The following is an 18,778-nucleotide window of genomic DNA, read 5'->3' as shown; positions in this document are numbered from 1 at the left end:
GCACAGAGCTGACAGTCAGGCACAGTTCGTTCACACGCCACAGATACCCCCCCCCCCCCCCCAACCCTGTGCATGTTACAATATGATAATAGAGATATATATACAAAATTACGTTAGCAGTTGCTATCTATGAGTAAGTAAGCCAGCCTACCTCCATGTAGTGTGTACTCTGTGCTGTTTATTGATGAGAGAAGACACAGGCGCATTCACAGGAATCTCGTGCATGTGCACTAACGAGCACTCGATGGGATGGAGGGAGGAGCTCGGTGGTAGGGGGGGAGGGGCGTGAGAGTTGTAAACATTAGAAATTTAAGTCAACTTGATCTGCCAGACTTGCAAACTGCAGCTTTAAATTTAACCTGCAATCACTGATTTTTGATCTTTGGAGCAGTAAAACAATGACACAGGATTGACATACCATTGGTTCTCTCCGGGCTGTCAGGTTTCCTCCAACAGTCCAAAGACATGCAGTATTTAGGTTCATTGGTGACTTTAAGTGTGAGTGTTTGTCTGTCTCTGTTCGTCTCTATGTGCCCTGTGATAGACTGGCGTCCTGTCCAGGGTGGACCCCGCCTCACGCCCGATGTCAGCTGGGATCGGCTCCAGCCCCCCCGCGACCCCGACAGGGACAAGAGGTTTGAGATGATGATGGATGTATGATGGATGGTGAATGTCATAGTATTCACACAACCAGGAGTCATGCAGCAATGGTACTATTCATTTGGAGTGGTGTTTGTGTCCACCGGATTAATCTCACTTATTCACTTATTCTCTCTTATAGCTTTTAGCTGTTAGAGGAAAATCTTTAGCTGCTAAATGCTCCACTATGCTCACCAGTGAGTCTCTATAGCCCTATTCTGACGGGATTAGTTTAATGTGGGGACGTGGGGTAAACTAGTCTTACCTCAGGGCGTCTGTTATATAAATGGCCAATTCGCACGGGATTAAGAAATCCCTGTATTCTACCAGAGGTGGGAGGGGTTACTCGATTTCCGCACTGCTGTCACCTCCCTGCCTCCATGTGCGTGCTACGTAGCTTTCTGATATCACAAAGTAAAGTAAACACAAAACGAACTCGATAACATATAAAAAAGCGATGGGTTTTCTTCAAGCACCTCCATGATCGAAAATATGTGGAAACTACATATTAACAGGACATGACGGAATATCTACATATGTTTTACAGAGGGTCGTATTCATATTCATTTACCTGAGGTATTTTTTCTGAACCGTTTTACAGAAGATGAAAATTGCAGTCATTTTTTATTGACATTCTCTGGAATGATTACTGAAATGGTGCATCCGGACAGGACTAAAATCTGTTGTAAAAATGACCTTACCCCACGTCTCCACATAAAACTAATCCTGTCCGAACAGGGCTTAACTGTGTCTGTCTGCTGTTTGTTGCTGAGCAGGTAGAGTACAGTAGATCTTATTCACTGGAAACAGCTGCCTGCTGCTGCTGGAAATGGCAGTGATGGCCGGACCGACTCATACTGTAATGATGTAGACGTGTACTGAAGGGTTTGTCAGTGCGCCATGACGTACCTGTTGGGTGTGAGCACAGATGCAGCACCCAGCATTACTGCTTGTACAACAGACTTTCAACCAGAGGAGGTCAGTGACACACTGCTGTTTAGTTTCATCACCTGTTCAGTTAATTACCACACCATGTCCATCTTTATTCTGCTCATTGGTCCCATCAAACAAATGACTGCAGTTGTTCATATCTGGTGTCTGCTTCAGATGGTGTTTAGTCTCAGCCATTACAATGAACCACAGACTCAGCGGAGAGACCGTGGACAGGCAGCGAGACACAGCAGTGATTATGAATGTTTGTCCACTCTCATCATGACTGTTGTTGTGTTGTGGAATAGCATCCACCATGACCAGGCTCTGTCTCCATTTATTTGTCAGGCAAAGCAGACCCGCAGCTGTGTTTGTTAGGCTGTCAGCAGTTTAGCTGCAGAGACAGTCATCAGCATCAGGCCCATGTTGCCTCTTTGTATGTTTTTAGCATATTTGCATATTAAATGTTCCATGTCTCCCGATGCAGTGGACACACTGGCAGGTGCTCACAGGACTGAGGTCTTCATTCAGGAACTCTGCTCGCCCTCAAACAATCTCCAGTCAGGTGTGGTGAGGGTTCCTTTTAAGATTTGTAATGCAAAGCAGGAAATTCAGATGTTAAAAATAGTGCTGATATGACAAGTTGTTTGAAGGAAAAACTCATCTGCAGGTTTTCTTAGACTATACATCAATCAGTGACATATATTGTATTACAACAGCTGTGTTGTGTTGTATGATGTAATGGAGGCAAATGTAACAGAGTATTTGTAACATTTCAAAATGCACCAAGACAAACTGATGTCTCATACTTTTTAAAGTTTTTCTACCAAAACTTATTTTTGAAGTGTCAAAGTAATTTTTTTTCATCTACAGTATTTTCCTCATACTACCTTACCCTTTAATGGCTATCAATTTAAACCTTTCTTTCAAATGTTAGCTTCATTGTTCCTAGCCAGCATGGTAGCTTCTGTCGTGGGTGGTACCACAGAAATGAAATTAGATAGAAAAGACATTCCCATTCAAATCAATGCAGCAGAATTGTCAGTGTGGCAGCCATTTGCATGTGTCCAAAACAACAGACTAAACTCTGTATACATTTCTGTATAAACCAACTTATGGTTGCGGGGGTGAGATTTTGCAGTACAACAGCCTAATGAGTGTATACATTAGAAGAGCTAGCCCTTAAATGAGTTACATTTAACATTTAATTATATGCTTCATCCACACACTCCTGTCAACGCGTAGGAAAGCATATTACTAGCGCTAGATGAGTGACAACTTTGTCCCGCTCGTTCATTGAGTGGTGTTGGATAGCTGAGTTAGCAAGATGGCTAACTAACCAGCTGTCTGCAGGTTCAGTGGTGTTTCCGTAAAATGAGCCTCACAGCAGGCTGGGTCTACGGTCCCTCCTCCTCCAGGATTGTAAAGCACTGTCATCGGCTGATACAATATGAGTTGTTCGGAAATTGCTAAGAACCACTAACCCTTTAATATACTGCCTTTAATAGTCATATGATCCAATGAAAACTGTGACTAGTAAAATCCAATTGACTTGGATTGCTTCAATAAACTGGATCTCAGATTTGTTTTCAACACTCCACCCAGGGCAGCTCCCCAACACAGAAAGGAAACCCGATGTGACAAATGAGGCTGGCATTTCAAACATCTTCCTGAACTGTGGCTTTGCTGAACTGTTGCTGAGCAACTAAGGCAGTTGGTGAAGTGTCCCTTTAATGTCTTAATAAACTGCACTTAACTTGCTTTTTGGACTATGTTGAAACAGTGTATTTTTTTTCCTGCACAATATTTCTAATCACAAGAAGCAACTGGCAAAATGCTCCATTCTGTTGGTCATAATGGTCAGTGTGACGCAATAATGTTGAGGTTGCTTGTGATTGTGATGGCCTTCAGACTGCTGAATTGACAACATTCCTTCATCTTTCCTCCTTTCGTCGCCTTAATGAGATGTCCATACCAGACATTTTTTCATCTTACTCCTACAAATGTATTAAAACCCTTTAGACTATTTTTCAAAATGGACAGAATCCTTTCCCCTGCCCAACCAGGAGGCCTACGCCATTGCTAAGGTGCTGGTAGAGGAGTGGGTTTTGTAGTTTTCTGGCCCAACGCAGCATTTATGTTGATCAGGGGCGGTCTTTTGGGTCTACCCTGTTCAAAGAAATATGTAAACAGACCCGCCTGGAGAGTGTGAGGGGGTCCCATGCTTGAGCTGAACTAGTCAATGCCTCTATGTTTAGTTTTTCATAACAATGTTAAACAAAACGCCACCTCCCGGTTCAGTCTTTATAGTTTTGTTTGAGCAAATTTGTCAATGGAGTTTTGTTCATTGTTACAGTAAACAGGAAGAGAGCAAGTTCTTCCTGATAATATCCATCTCTAATTAGTTTATAAATGAATCTGTTTTTCTTTAAACCTGTTTGAGTAAACAGAGAGAATTTTATGCACCACTTTGAACTGTCTAAATAGTAAATTTATTCATGGTAAATTGCGAGTGTATTGTCTTCAGCACACACACATCTCATCTCTCTCTCTCCCTCACGCACACACACGCACACACACACACACACACACACACACACACACACACACACACACACACACACACACACAGTTTTTATCCGAATACTCGATTAATAAATGGAATAATCGGTATAATCGATTATAAAAAGATTTGATGGTTGCAGCCCTAAGCTGAACCGACAAAAGTGTGTCTGATGTTCTGCAGCAGTGGCAGCCATCGCCACCTGATTGTTCTACATCTGTCCTGCAGCATACAGCGAATTGGGAGAACAAGGAGCAGTGCGTTCCCTTACAGGGTCCCAATGCCGGGGCAGTGGAGGGAAGAAGATAGCTCCAGTGGAGAATTGGACAATGGTGCGCCCCTGGAGCAGCACAGTGGACCGTCCTGGCTCCTTGGAGGGGAGAACCGTCAACCTGACTCTGCACAAGAAATGCAGAGTCAGGTTGACTGTGATTGGAGGGGACTATCATGATTGGAGGGGACTATCATGACTATGAGGCACATGTCTCCTTTAGGTAGCGAGGAAACAGGATCTATTGCCCACGTTTCACATGCTGTATCATCATGTGTGATGCATCATCTCATGCCATCACACCCTTCTGAGGACTCCCTGGTTCCATGCCTGCGCCCCATGAGGGCGTTTTCCCACCAGACCTGGCGCAGATAAGTTTTAAACTCTTTCATCTTCATAAAAGTATGTTTCTCATTAAGAGTTTTGTGTCCTAGTCCTATACAAGTTCATATTCCTAAATAGATTTTAGTTACTTGACACCTGCCAGAGGCTCATTTTAATACACAATGCTGGTGACTAAGGTCACCCTCTGCCCTCGTCTACACACACACACACACACACACACACACTCGCACACGTTCCTATTACACTTCTGTCCTTCACTAAAAGCCTGAGTGAGAAGTTGGAAGCTCCCGATATCAGACTACAAGGGAACGCAGCTCGGCAAAAAGGAAGGTAGAAGTGTTTTCATCAGTGGGTCATGTGATCAGTCACCATTGTTTTAACTCACTCTTTGACAGATAGGAACGTAAAAGGCAATTAAATAGATGCAAATCAACTTTAAATGAGAGCTATGTTGCTGAGGATGTTCTTTGTGACAGCTCATTCGGTACTGTTGTCTTGGCATTATCCAGCCTCAATGCATAAGCATCAAGGTCCACTACCTATTTTTTTTTCTGGATAACATTAACTCACAGTGTCCCCCTGGCTCCAGTTATTGTGCTAAACTAGGCTATGACGTGTCAGGAGCCATGTATCTGCAGGTGTGTGCAGTAGCTGCTAATTAGTATCGACAGAGAAGCATCAAGTCGTTCAGATCACCAGTGTAGATCCCTCCCTGACGGACAAGGTGATTTTATTCAGCGAGGACTCCACTGCCCAGGTCAAAGGTCCCCATCACAATCAATGGCCGCAAAGAAAGGGGCTGCACCTTGCTCTTTCTATAATTGGTGACTTATTACTAAAAAACAAGAAACAGCTGATATCTGACTGAGGCTACATTCACACTGCAGTTCCAAATGACCTGAGTCTGATTTTTCCTCTCATATCTGATTTGCTTTGGACAGTGTGAACAGCACAAGTCACATTGAATCTGACATTTTCCAATCAGATTTAGGCCACTTTTAAATGTGATACTGAATCAGATACGTATTGGATTTTTTGACCTGAACAGCCAGGTCACATTTAATGTGACTTTGACGTCATCCTGACCCGAGCTGCACTGTTTTGTAAATGAAAAACAAATAAAGTTGATTGAAAAAAAACCTGGGGCCTGTTTCACAAAGCAGGTTCAAAAAACTCTGAGTCTAACCCGGAACTCTGAGTTGATCTACTCTGAGATAGGAAACTCTGAGTTTTCGGTTCCAGAACAGCAGATTTGCGTTAGGTTGATCAACTCAGAGTAGTTTGACCTGGAGTTAAGCGCGTGCACCACAAGTAAAAAAAGACAGCATCAATGGAGCCCTGATTCAACGAGTCACCATGGCAACGGGGAAGCGAAGGGCTACGCTACAACTGGAATTGGAAATATTAACGCGCTCATACGGTGAGTTTGAGCAGGTTTACACCGCTGCAGCAGCAAAAGAGAGGGAGACGGTGCGGGAGAACATTGCGGCTCGGGTCAGTGCATAAGTTTAAATGTAGTCCAGTTGCAATCACAGTAATATCACAGGGGGAACTGCATGAGTGGGAACCTATTAGTTTATTTCATTTAAGTGCAACCCCGCGGGGGAGAAGCGCAGCTTAAGATGAAACATAAAAACATTTTTCAAACAGGTAAAACCTCAGCACAGTCTCATGGTGACGCCTCATTTTGAGCAGGTTTTACATCGTAAAGTAAATATTACCGTAAGTGGCTGTTTTTTATACAACATATCAATGTTGTATAAAAAACTCCCATTTGCAAAAAAAAACGCAGCGCAACACACAATATCTGCTGTGATATGAGAGCATGACTGGTTGTTAATGTTGGAAATGTAAGGAGGGATGAGATGGACTGTGACATGAAACGGTGTTGTGCGTATTCAGCCCCCTCGCATTATAGTTGATATTCTGGATCAGAAGGCTATATAGGAGTAGTTAATATACCGGTAACCCAACTAAAAGCACACACTTTTGAACCTATGAATTGCAAGAAAAGCTGGAATTATATTTAGAAACGCTGAGTCAAATACATTCAACTTGCTCAAAAGATCCATTTCATTAATTTTGTAATTATGGCTGCAGTATATTAAGGACGTCTATGCGCGGTCTGATAATCATCTCCGGACGAATATTTAATTCTCTTTGCGAAATGCGTCACCTTCATTCACGGGATCGTTATCAAAATGACACGCCATGGTAGTGTAAATATTCACCACCTAATATAACTTCTATTGTAGGCCTACTGAATGACTTTTATACGTTGTATACAAAAACTCCCGTTTGCAAAAAACCGCAGCGCAACACAGAATATCTGCTGTGATATGAAACGGTACCGCTCAAACAGAGAATTGCCTGGAAATGCAAGAACATCTATAATCAATAGTTTGATAATCATCTCCCGACGAATATTTAATTCTCTGCGCAGTAATGCTGCAGCTTCATCCACGGGATTGTTATCAGAAGGACACGCCATGGTAGTGAAATAGTCACCACCTAATATAACTTCTAATGACTGATATTTGCAGTGATTTTCTGAAAAACAGACGGAACTATAGCAGAACTATACTTCGCCAAAACTCGCCCGCTAACTGAATGAATGAGGAAATGAAACACCGTGTGTGGCTGAAAGAGGGCGGAGACAGAGAGAAACTCAAGGTTTTCTGAGAAAAACCTGGTCCCGACCAGGTTAGTTTCAGAGAGCATGTTACCATGGTAACTGACCGAGAGTTTAAGTTACCTCCCTTTGTGAAACAGGCTAGAGTTACCCCTCTGTCTCTGGTTTGAGTTACCTCCCTTTGTGAAACGGAAAACTCAGAGTTTCCCTCATTTCAGGGTTAACATACTCAGAGTTTTCACTAAACCTGGGGCCTGTTTCACAAAGCAGGTTCAAAAAACTCTGAGTTTAACCCTGAACTCTGAGTTGATCTACTCTGAGATAGGAAACTCTGAGTTTTCGGTTCCAGAACAGCAGATTTGCGTTAGGTTGATCAACTCAGAGTAGTTTGACCTGGAGTTAAGCGCGTGCACCACAAGTAAAAAAAGACAGCATCAATGGAGCCCTGATTCGACGAGTCACCATGGCAACGGGGAAGCGAAGGGCTACGCTACAACTGTAAATGGAAATATTAATGCGCTCATACGGAGAGTTTGAGCAGGGTTACACCGCTGCAGCAGCAAAAGAGAGGGAGACGGTGCTGGAGGACATTGCGGCTCGGGTCAGTGCATAAGTTTAAATGTAGTCCAGTTGCAATCACAGTAATATCACAGGGGGAACTGCATGAGTGGGAGCCTATTAATTTATATCATTTAAGTGCAACCCCGCGGGGGAGAAGCGCAGCTTAAGATGAAACATAAAAACATTTTTCAAACAGGTAAAACCTCAGCACAGTCTCATGGTGACGCCTCATTTTGAGCAGGTTTTACATCGTAAAGTAAATATTACCGTAAGTGGCTGTTTTTTATACAACATATCAATGTTGTATAAAAAACTCCCATTTGCAAAAAAAAACGCAGCGCAACACACAATATCTGCTGTGATATGAGAGCATGACTGGTTGTTAATGTTGGAAATGTAAGGAGGGATGAGATGGACTGTGACATGAAACGGTGTTGTGCCGTATTCAGCCCCCTCGCATTATAGGTGATATTCTGGATCAGAAGGCTATATAGGAGTAGTTTATATACCGGTAACCCAACTAAAAGCACACACTTTTGAACCTATGAATTGCAAGAAAAGCTGGAATTATATTTAGAAACGCTGAGTCAAATACATTCAACTTGCTCAAAAGATCCATTTCATTCATTTTGTAATTATGGCTGCAGCATATTAAGGACGTCTATGCGCGGTCTGATAATCATCTCCCGACGAATATTTAATTCTCTTTGCGAAATGCGTCACCTTCATTCACGGGATCGTTATCAAAATGACACGCCATGGTAGTGGAAATATTCACCACCTAATATAACTTCTAATGTAGGCCTACTGAATGACTTTTATACGTTGTATACAAAAACTCCCGTTTGCAAAAAAACGCAGCGCAACACAGAATATCTGCTGTGACATGAAACGGTACCGCTCAAACAGAGAATTGCCTGGTAATGCAAGAACATCTATAATCAATAGTTTGATAATCATCTCCCGACGAATATATAATTCTCTGCGCAGTAATGCTGCAGCTTCATCCACGGGATTGTTATCAGAAGGACACGCCATGGTAGTGAAATAGTCGCCACCTAATATAACTTCTAATGACTGATATTTGCAGTGATTTTCTGAAAAAACAGACGGAACTATAGCAGAACTATACTTCGCCAAAACTCGCCCGCTGACTAAATGAATGAGGAAATGAAACACCGTGTGTGGCTGAAAGAGGGCGGAGACAGAGAGAAACTCAAGGTTTTCTGAGAAAAACCTGGTCCCGACCAGGTTAGTTTCAGAGAGCATGTTACCATGGTAACTGACCGAGAGGTTAAGTTACCTCTCTTTGTGAAACAGGCTAGAGTTACCCCTCTCTCTCTGGTTTGAGTTACCTCCCTTTGTGAAACGGAAAACTCAGAGTTTCCCTCATTTCAGGGTTAACAGACTCAGAGTTTTCACTAAACCTGCTTTGTGAAACAGGCCCCTGCTTTGTGAAACAGGCCCCTGTGCCACAGGAGCCAGGAACAGAATCAAAACAAACATGGAGGACAGCAGTGAAGCAGGCGGCCGGTGGAGGGAGAGGGAGGGTTTGAAGCCACACACTGTTTATATCATAAAGCCATAAAGTCCTGACGTTACAATACCAGTTGCCGCAGCCATGTTCTCTCCGTAGACAGGCCACATTTAAAGACGTAATGTGAACAGACAAACAAAAAATCTGATTTAAGCAATAAATCAGAATTTTGCGTTAAGACCTGCAGTGTGAATGGAGCCAAAGATGTTCACATATGAGAATTAACTGCCTGGTGCAAAGCCACAATTTAAAGTCATAATCCGTAAGATTTTCATCTATTTAATTGTCTGATAAAATAATATTTATAACAGAGTGAGTAAAAACAATGGTGATTGATCATATGACCCACTGACAGCGGCCAGCGAGATCGTCACTAACAGTTATGCTGCATTCACTTGTACTCAGAAATCGGGAGCTTCCAACTTCTTAGTCAGGCTTGTAGTAAGGACAGAAGTATAATAGGAACATGTGTTTGTGTGTGTGGATTTAAGAGGGGAACATATAGGGGACGGACCAGAAGTAGAGAGGGGAATGTGTTTCAATAAAGTTTACAAATGAGCAAGATTCATGCCCTCCTTTAATGTGCTGGGTAAACTGGGATCAGTGATGTGAGTCACTTACATGTATGTCCACTGGAGATCATTTCCTGCAGCCTTGCAGTCTCTGATTTGCCTCAAAAAGTCTTGCATCATAACAATTGCTCTCATACTGCCAGGCTGTGGCCTTCTTCTGTTTCAGGGCTCATACTCACAAAATAGACTGGTGGAGAGAAAACATGAAAAATTCACATTTACTTTCCTTTAGCTGTTTGTGTCAGTAGTTTTCTCCTAAATTCACTAAAAGCATAAGATAAGAAAGAAGAAAACTTTCATCTTTACCTAGCTGTTACAGCTAACGCTAACTGTCAGTCAAACTCCTCTAATCCTTGTTTTTATGGTGGGATTTGTCGGAGGGGATGGGTTCAAACAGACTCAAACAGACTCCGGTCTCCTGTAGGCTACTGGGCCGGGTCTGACCAACCTGACAACCTGACTGCTGGAATTATTTTTTGTTGTTGTGACGACGATCTTGAGACACTAGATGGTGATGTTCTGCTCATTCTCCATATTCAAACTTTTTTCTTAATGTCAGTCTCTGTTTCTAAATCCAGGTCTAAGAAGGTGTGAAAAGTCTCTAAATGTAGTGAGAAAGTGGCGCCTGTGAGTGCTTTGTGACGGGGAAGGGGCTCACAGCAGCACCCTCTGCTCGTCGAGGACACTAACTGCAGAGTGATTGGTGCATCAGAGTGCAGAACAGCACAAAAGTCTCCACTAACACCAGAACCAGAGACACATTTCTCTCTAGGATGGAGGACGATTTGGGAAGTCTCCAGATTTGGAGAGAAACTCTCCGGTGTCTCTCTGTCTCTTCTTCTCCTTGTTGGTGTATTTCTGTGGCAGTTACAGCGCCTCATCCAGGCCTGTAATGTTTACTACAGAGTTTTAGTCGCTTTACCTGGTTTTCAGGTAAACCGAGGCCGTGTGGACGGAAAACTTTCTAAGAACGACGGAGAAAAAAAAGGTTGTTTTCGATCGTGTGGACACAACCTTGGCAAGGAGCTTTTACTGCTATTCCCCATTTTGGGTAGATCGAATGTTTTGTGAATGATCAGGATCTCAGCATCTAGAACCGAGCCAGCACACATTCATGCTAGTCTCATATTGTACATCAGTTCATGACAGAACACCACACATGGCTTGCAGGCTGTACTTTGTACATGCCATACAGTGTGTATAATGTGACTGTAGGGAAACATAATGGGATTATTTCTGACCTAAGAGTCTCAGAGCGGGGCTCTGCAGCTCCACAGTCAGCTCTCGCTGCTTCCTTCCTGCTACATCAGTCTTTCTGTAACACACTGTACTGGCTTCATTATGTATGGAGTAACTATACATTTGTCCAAAAACACTGCTGACATTTTTCTCTCCATCTGCTCACAGCTCCAACACCTTCACTGCAGATTGATGCTCCACCTTATTTTATAGTAGTGTTATTGATTAGCACTGTGCTTGTCAGTGGTGCATAAAATTAACACTGTGTTATAGGGCATGGATTTCTGTCAGCCCTTGACAAGATAACCCATTATTGGACGACTGCTCCTAATTTGTTTTTGTTTATTCAGAAGTATAAAGTAACATTCAGCCGGCCCCAATAATAAGTCTATTACCTGCAAATCCTCGTCGCTCCATCGACAGCCACTAATCTTTGCTGCTCCTAATTACATCAGGATTCTCAACCTTAATTAACCAATCTTTACCCCATTTTACCTGCTTAATGCTGTGCTCAACCAAACCGCATTCGTTCAGCTGCCTCCGTTTGCTGAATAGGAGTTTCCACTTCTTCACTACATCACTTTTAAAGAAGGCAAAAGTCCTTAAATCGTTTAAAATATCTTTGTTTTTTCACAATCTTACCATTTTATTTTATATGAGTGTCTGTATACATCATATTTTGTATCTGCATGTGTCAGTACTCACTTAAACTATCTCATCTAACTCATCTAAACTATATTTACTTGTCAAACCATGTTGCCAAGTTTAGCTGGTTCACTCAACATGTTTAAGGAAATAGTCCTTTAGACATTTCCCCCAGACACATTTGGTATCTTTGGATACTTCAAGATCTCCAGGAGAATTTTGTGAATGTCGACACAACATCAGACTGCACCATTTCAAAAAAACCAAACTATCTGTATTGGAAGTGAGAAAATATGTATCTCTGTTATAAGGGTGTACGCTCAAAACAATTTACCAAGCATTTTACAACAGTGGTGACGGAGTGGAGGAGTCTATGATGTGAGACAATGCATTCTCATCAAAGCATTGGTATATCTTAAGAAATACGACAGAAATGGATTTCTATGATATCTTGCAAGATATGACATTCTATTTAACACTTTAAAAAATGGTGACTGGTATGTGACAGCAATGGTTATGTTTAAACAACAAAACAACTTGGTTACGATTAGAAAAAAAGTTGGTTTGGCTTAGTACACTCAGGACAGTGCTCTTACTACTACTACTACTTATTTTCCTTCTTTGCTTCGGGTATAATGATTACAGTAATAAATACGTGGATTACATGCACATTACAGTTCATTACTTTTCATAGTTACATGTATGAACAGTGATTGAAGTTTAACTTGGTTGTGATTGGCCAGTTAATCCAGTCCTGACACATGCATGCAGCACACTCTCATGCCTCCTGCACCTGGGAGAACGTAGTCTTCAGGAGTATCTTCGGTTTAGGCAACAAACTACTTGGTAAAGTTTAGGAAAAGATAGTGGCTGAAGTTAAAATAAACTCTGGCTCCACCAAGTCCACCAGGGTCCTAAATGAGGACCCCAGGAGGTCTGTATGGTTGTACTGTAGCAGCCTGGGGTCTTCAGGGGAGTGAGAAATGAAAGGACAGTGAACAGATGTGTGTAATGCCACTGTGCTCTTGCGTGGCACTTCTCAGAGGCTGTGGACTCAACACGTCAGTCCTGTTGCCTTCATGTGCTGCAGGGATTTCATGAACTGATAGAGAAGCTTTTTATACAGTATAAAGCAGCTGTGTAAAGCCACGGACGGATGATAAGACGACAGTTTTTTTTTATGGTTTTGTGATTGGTTTGCATCTCTGTGATTGTTTTGCATTTATTTTTAGTCATTTTGCATCTTTTTGTGGTAGTTTTGCATCTATTTTTAGACATTTTACGTTTCTATGTCGTCATTTTGTTTCTCTCTGTGGTCATTTTACATCTATTTTTTATATAATTTTGTGTCTATTTCAGTCTTTGAGCATCTCTTTGTGGTCATTTTACATCCTTATAGTCATTTATTGTCTCTTTGTGGTCATTTTTGGTGGTTTTGTATTTACTTTTACTCATTTAGCATCTCCTGCGTACAGCAGATACTTTAAGAATTACCCACATTCATTCAATGTAGACTGATTGACTTCCTTTAACCAATTTTCAGAGCTGATTTTGGCTGGACAGTGTTTAATAATGAGAGATGATGAGATGAGTGTTTAATTGAAATAAATGATTTATATTTAAGCATAAGTTCATTGTTGCAACATATCTGCAGCAAGTATTTTGTTTGAAACAGAGCTCGGATTAAACAAAGGGATTTTATAAGTGAAATCATTAACAAAGGCTTAGAAATACTAATAATAATAATGCACCCCCAATAATTTCATGCATCCCCAGTCATCATTCACATGTATTTATTTGCTACTTTTTCTGTATATTTAAATGCTTTTTTAAGCAAAAATTGGCCTTGTGCAATTACATTGGACTGGAATTGTACCCTACATGCTAACATTGATTGACTGACTGATAAGAGGGAAATGGTCTGTAACGACTCACAGTGTATTTTGATTAGGATTCACAGTAGTAGAACGACAACAACAAGAATGAGACAGAACGCCTTTCACTGAAGTTAAAAGCATGATTTTATTTCTAAATACGCTACAAGTCAAATGGCAAAACAGGAAAATCTCTTTCACCTCTTTTTTGTAAATTTTTAACCCCTGAGCACCACAATCCAGAATTCCCATAATGCACTGGATTTATCCAAGATGAACGAAAGGGTAATAAAAGAAACATTTAAAGCTTCATACACAGCTAATAATGCGATTAGTGTCTAAAAACTACCAGCATAGCATAATACAAAGTAAACAACATGTTTTTTGATTACATAAGTCAATTCTTTTTTTTTTCTGCATGCAGAGCTGTCACTTTCTCTTTGCTCATCTGCTCTGCTGTTGGTTATGACCTAAAAAATCATGTGGGAGAGGTCACAACTTGTTAAACTCTTTGGCGAGAAGAATGCCAGTGCTTCTGTGCTGCGGCCTCACAGTCATCTGAAGTGTTCGCTGGCATCATTCAGCAGTATGTACAGGAGGAGGGGCTGAGGAATAGTCTGTGACCGTGCTTCCGTTACAGAATGTGACAAAGGGCTGTCCTGTCAGGAGCAGCTGGATCATGGAAGGAGAAAATGTCCTAATGAGCCCTGATCCAGGGGCATCATACTGTGTATCATGTTCTTGGATAGCTCATGGACATTTTAGTTGCTCAGATTTGTAATATTTGTTAAGAATACAAACTCATCAGGTGTTAGGCTCCTTAGCAACATTTAAAGAGATACTTTACCAAGTCTAGTCCAGGTCTGTGTTCTTCCATAGTGGAAGTCCCCGCAGAATGGAGCCGTGGAAATTTGCTGAAATCTGCCAGGTGAGCATGACCGAGCAGATCTCTGATGCTCCTTTCCACAAAGACAGGCCACACACCGTTCGTCTGAACACAGCGCCCACGTTGCCATGACACAGACCTGGATTTAAATGGGTACACTATCCCTTTAATGTTTAAACACATACAATAATAGGGGTGTCAGGATTTCAGAATCAGTAATCCGCCATTTTAAATAAATTATTCAAATTTGACCATATGGCCATGTGGTAAATCCCATGGCGTCATATCACACTTGATACCATGAAGCCTTTCTTTATGAAGAAGAATTTAAAAATGTGAATGACAGTTGTCAGGACATAAAACCAATGATCTAATGAACTTTATGCATCAAGTCTCACAGTCAGTGCTAAAAAAAAATATAGAATATTGAATCAAATCGTGACCTTAAAAGTAAAAGTCTAATTAAATTGTGTATTTGGAAAATCGTGACTTCCATGTACAATAATATAAACAAAGATTTCTTCCCCACTCACTGACCATAGTTGTGTTTGTATTAACTGCCATTAGAACCCTGTTGTATTGCTCTTTTTTGTTACTGTTACTTCATGTCTACCTGACATCTCTTTTCCACCTTAAAGTGGGTAAAAAGAACACCACCAAGTTGAGTTTGTATTTTCATTGTTTGGAGCCTCTGAGTGACTGAAATGTCCGGTTTCTTATCCGGGACCGCAATATATCAATATAATGCATCATCATAAATGGTAATTAGGTTTATGGACCCAAGACAATCCTACAGAGTCTGGATATTAGCCATGTGACACAGAGTTTGTAAGGATTTAGATTTGTTGTATTTGAATGATCTCCTCCATTTGTCACATTGTCTTTGTAAATTTTGACTTCCAGGACCCTGGATGCCAAAATAACTTCTGCTACTTTGCAATTCTATTATTGTAAGCAAATGTAACCTGTTGTAAGCACATATAAACATCTGGCTAGGCCAGCTGCTTTGAGAAAAATCACTCAAGTCCATTGACATTGAACTGATGTCATTGTTTTGGTGTTCAAGGATGCAACACAAAGGTTATGTATAAGGAAGTGATTCTTTCCGTGGACCTTCCTCTACCTGCAGAATTGTCTGATTGCTAAAGAACACATTTCAAGTAAACATGAGAATTATAAAGCACAACCACCTTCAACAGCTCAACTGACAGCTGAGGAGTCAGCTCATCTTATTGGCTGAGGATTGTCCTCTGCTGCACGATTGTGTTTCTACATTTCAACATCACCATCTATTATACATACAGTCACAATATATTATTAGCTTCATCACCAGTAATCAGCCTGGACACTCAGCTAGTCATAGCATTTCAAATCAACAACTGTGAGCAATCTGCATGGAAAACCAGGAGACCAGCAGAGGAAGACAGACACTTTATCAGTAGTGGAGCTACAAATGTTTGTCTTGAGGGTGGTGTTACTCCAAAGGTCATGATGTCATTGAGATCATAAGTGTTCAACCCTGGGGAACATCAGTAAATTCATGTTAACCTGCCTCTTGATATGTTTTGTACAAGTGGACAATTTGCTAGAGTCTTGGTCTCTGGGCTCTGGGGGGACAGGGGGGTTATCATGGACATCCACTGCTAATTCGATGGCCAATCTCATTTATGTGGCCTGCATAAAATCGTGTAAAGCGCTTTGGATAAAGAACCCGATATACGGTGAGGATATAAAGCCTGACATCAAGGCTCCATCTGCTATCTCCTTCGCAAGTGCACTGTTTTTGCAGCCAGGGCTTCGTGCCCCTTAAGAGGATTGTGATGAGTTTAAATAAATACAAACCCAGAGTCTTTTTTCCCACTATACCATAATGATTAGTCCCCTGTTGGGAATGTTATCGCTTCATTCAGGGGATGTTTTCATTGGTCATCTGCCTCATAGAATAAGCCGGCTACACCTTCCAGTAGGTTCAGAAGGCCGTTAACATCTATTCACAAGGTAACGGACGCTGTTAGGATCTCTTGGTGTCACTTTATTAACCAACAGGAGTCTTGTTGTTTATTCAAATGAAACTAATGTTACTTGGTTAGGTTACGTCCACACGATGGAAAACAACTGATTATATCTATTCAATCGTCTGAACAGCTGGATAAGCCCAGTGCTGGTATCGTCTGGCAATGTGCGATTAGTTAATTATTAAATTACGACCCTGAAATGCTGTTATGATGGAATTTTTTCAAAATGGCAGATTACAGCTCAGCGGTGTGGACAAAGAAAAAAGCAAAACTGGCAACACAGGCAATCAGCAGGCGGCTTAATCAGACATGCAGAGATTACTTTCAAGACTTGACCGTGGTAGTTCATTCCTGACTGTCTCCCAGGTGATAATGGATGTTTGAGGTAGATAATGATATCAATGTTTGAGTTAAAAAATATCCAACATATTAGCCTGTCTTTGTTTCATTTATAAATAAAATCACAACCCAGACATTTTTAAATGTGGTTCTGATAGAAGAGTTACCAACACATGTTTTGCCCAGGACATTTGATAGTGTACAAACTCTGCAATGGACTCACTGTTTCTAAATCATCTACAACATATATTTGTTACTTATCAGCTAGTATAATATACTGGGCTAAGTTAATATGGGCAGATGCACTCTTCTTAGCCTGGAAACCAGACCAATCTGCCAAAGTCATGTTTCATGAGTTCTGGCAGATCGTTCGGGCTCCTCCTTTATTCAGACACATTTCCAGTCGTCCTGGCCCTGTGTGGACCAATCACAACCACCACTCGATATTCTTTTATCGTATTGCCTATTTCACACATTAAATGTTTTCAGAAGCACATTTTAGTGTACTGTTGAACTGTAATTTAAGAAAGTTTGTCACGTCATTGTTTTCTACTGAGCAAGCTGTTTCGTTGCCGTAAATGGTTGTGGGTCTATCTAATTATGTCTAGAAGCATTTTGCTCTAATACGGATTTGCAATTAGTCTGGTGATGCCAGGCTAGTGGCATTTGTCTGCCGGGTTCTAACCTTGACTCTAGGAAGGCTTATTTATACCACAACAAATATGAACCCCCCCTCCTCAGGCCCCACTGACAGGACAAACACGTGCCATTCATTGATACAAGGTGCTGTCCTCCTTTTCACTGTATATTCATGTTTTCATGCAGATTGGATTCATTTTGACAAGCGTCCCCACTGTGTCCCACAAAAGGCTGTTTTGTTGCGCCGGCACAACACCCAACGTAAAAAGCACTTTGAACATGTTGCTTAATTCTTTAGTCTAATCTTTTGTTTTTCTTCTTTGACTGAAAAGCATTTTGTGTTCACACAAATACATGGATATGGAACACCATGAATACACTGGCAATTAAGATTGTGGACATGCTTGTTGGCACAGTCTATAACAAATGAGGTAGATGTGTGTCAATAAAATATTCCCTTCTTTGGTATAATCATACAAAATATGAAAAAAAGAAAAAAAATTCCAGTGATCTGTTGAAGTAAAACATTGGTTTTCAGGTGGCTGTACAATAAAAATAAATGAAATATATGAGGTATATCTTGTATTCATACTTCACTATGACTATATACAGGTAGATTGGTGAGGTATTTGCATTCAAGAAGACTCTTAAAAAGGGTTTGCAAACAAAGTGGTGAAGCTGAATGCAACGTTTGCAGGGTCAAATATAAAACAATAAATAAAATCTGCAATTAAATGCTTTAACAGACTTAATAAAACCCCATATATCTTCAAACTGGTTCCCATTTCCCTTCACAATAAAGAAAATATTTTATATTTTTAACAAAGCTGAGAAGAAAGAAAGAAATGAAAGAGGGAGAAGCTATCTGATGTTAGACACAAGTGCATTATTAAAAAAAGCAACCTGGATTCTATTCACAATATAAAACTACAGAGTGACTGATGACAGTTTGCTACAGACCCCACGTCTATGTATGTCCTGTTGTCACCTCTGTTATTTCTCATCACTTACTGCCTGAAGTGCTCTACTCTGTCCTTTCTACGAGGAATTCAATGCGATATGAGGACTTTGTTGATTCATTTCTTTCGAAG

This window comes from Echiichthys vipera (genome assembly GCF_963691815.1).
Source record: "Echiichthys vipera genome assembly, chromosome: 4".
NCBI classification, from domain to species: domain Eukaryota; kingdom Metazoa; phylum Chordata; class Actinopteri; order Perciformes; family Trachinidae; genus Echiichthys; species Echiichthys vipera.
Note: the sequence above shows the minus strand (reverse complement) of the source record.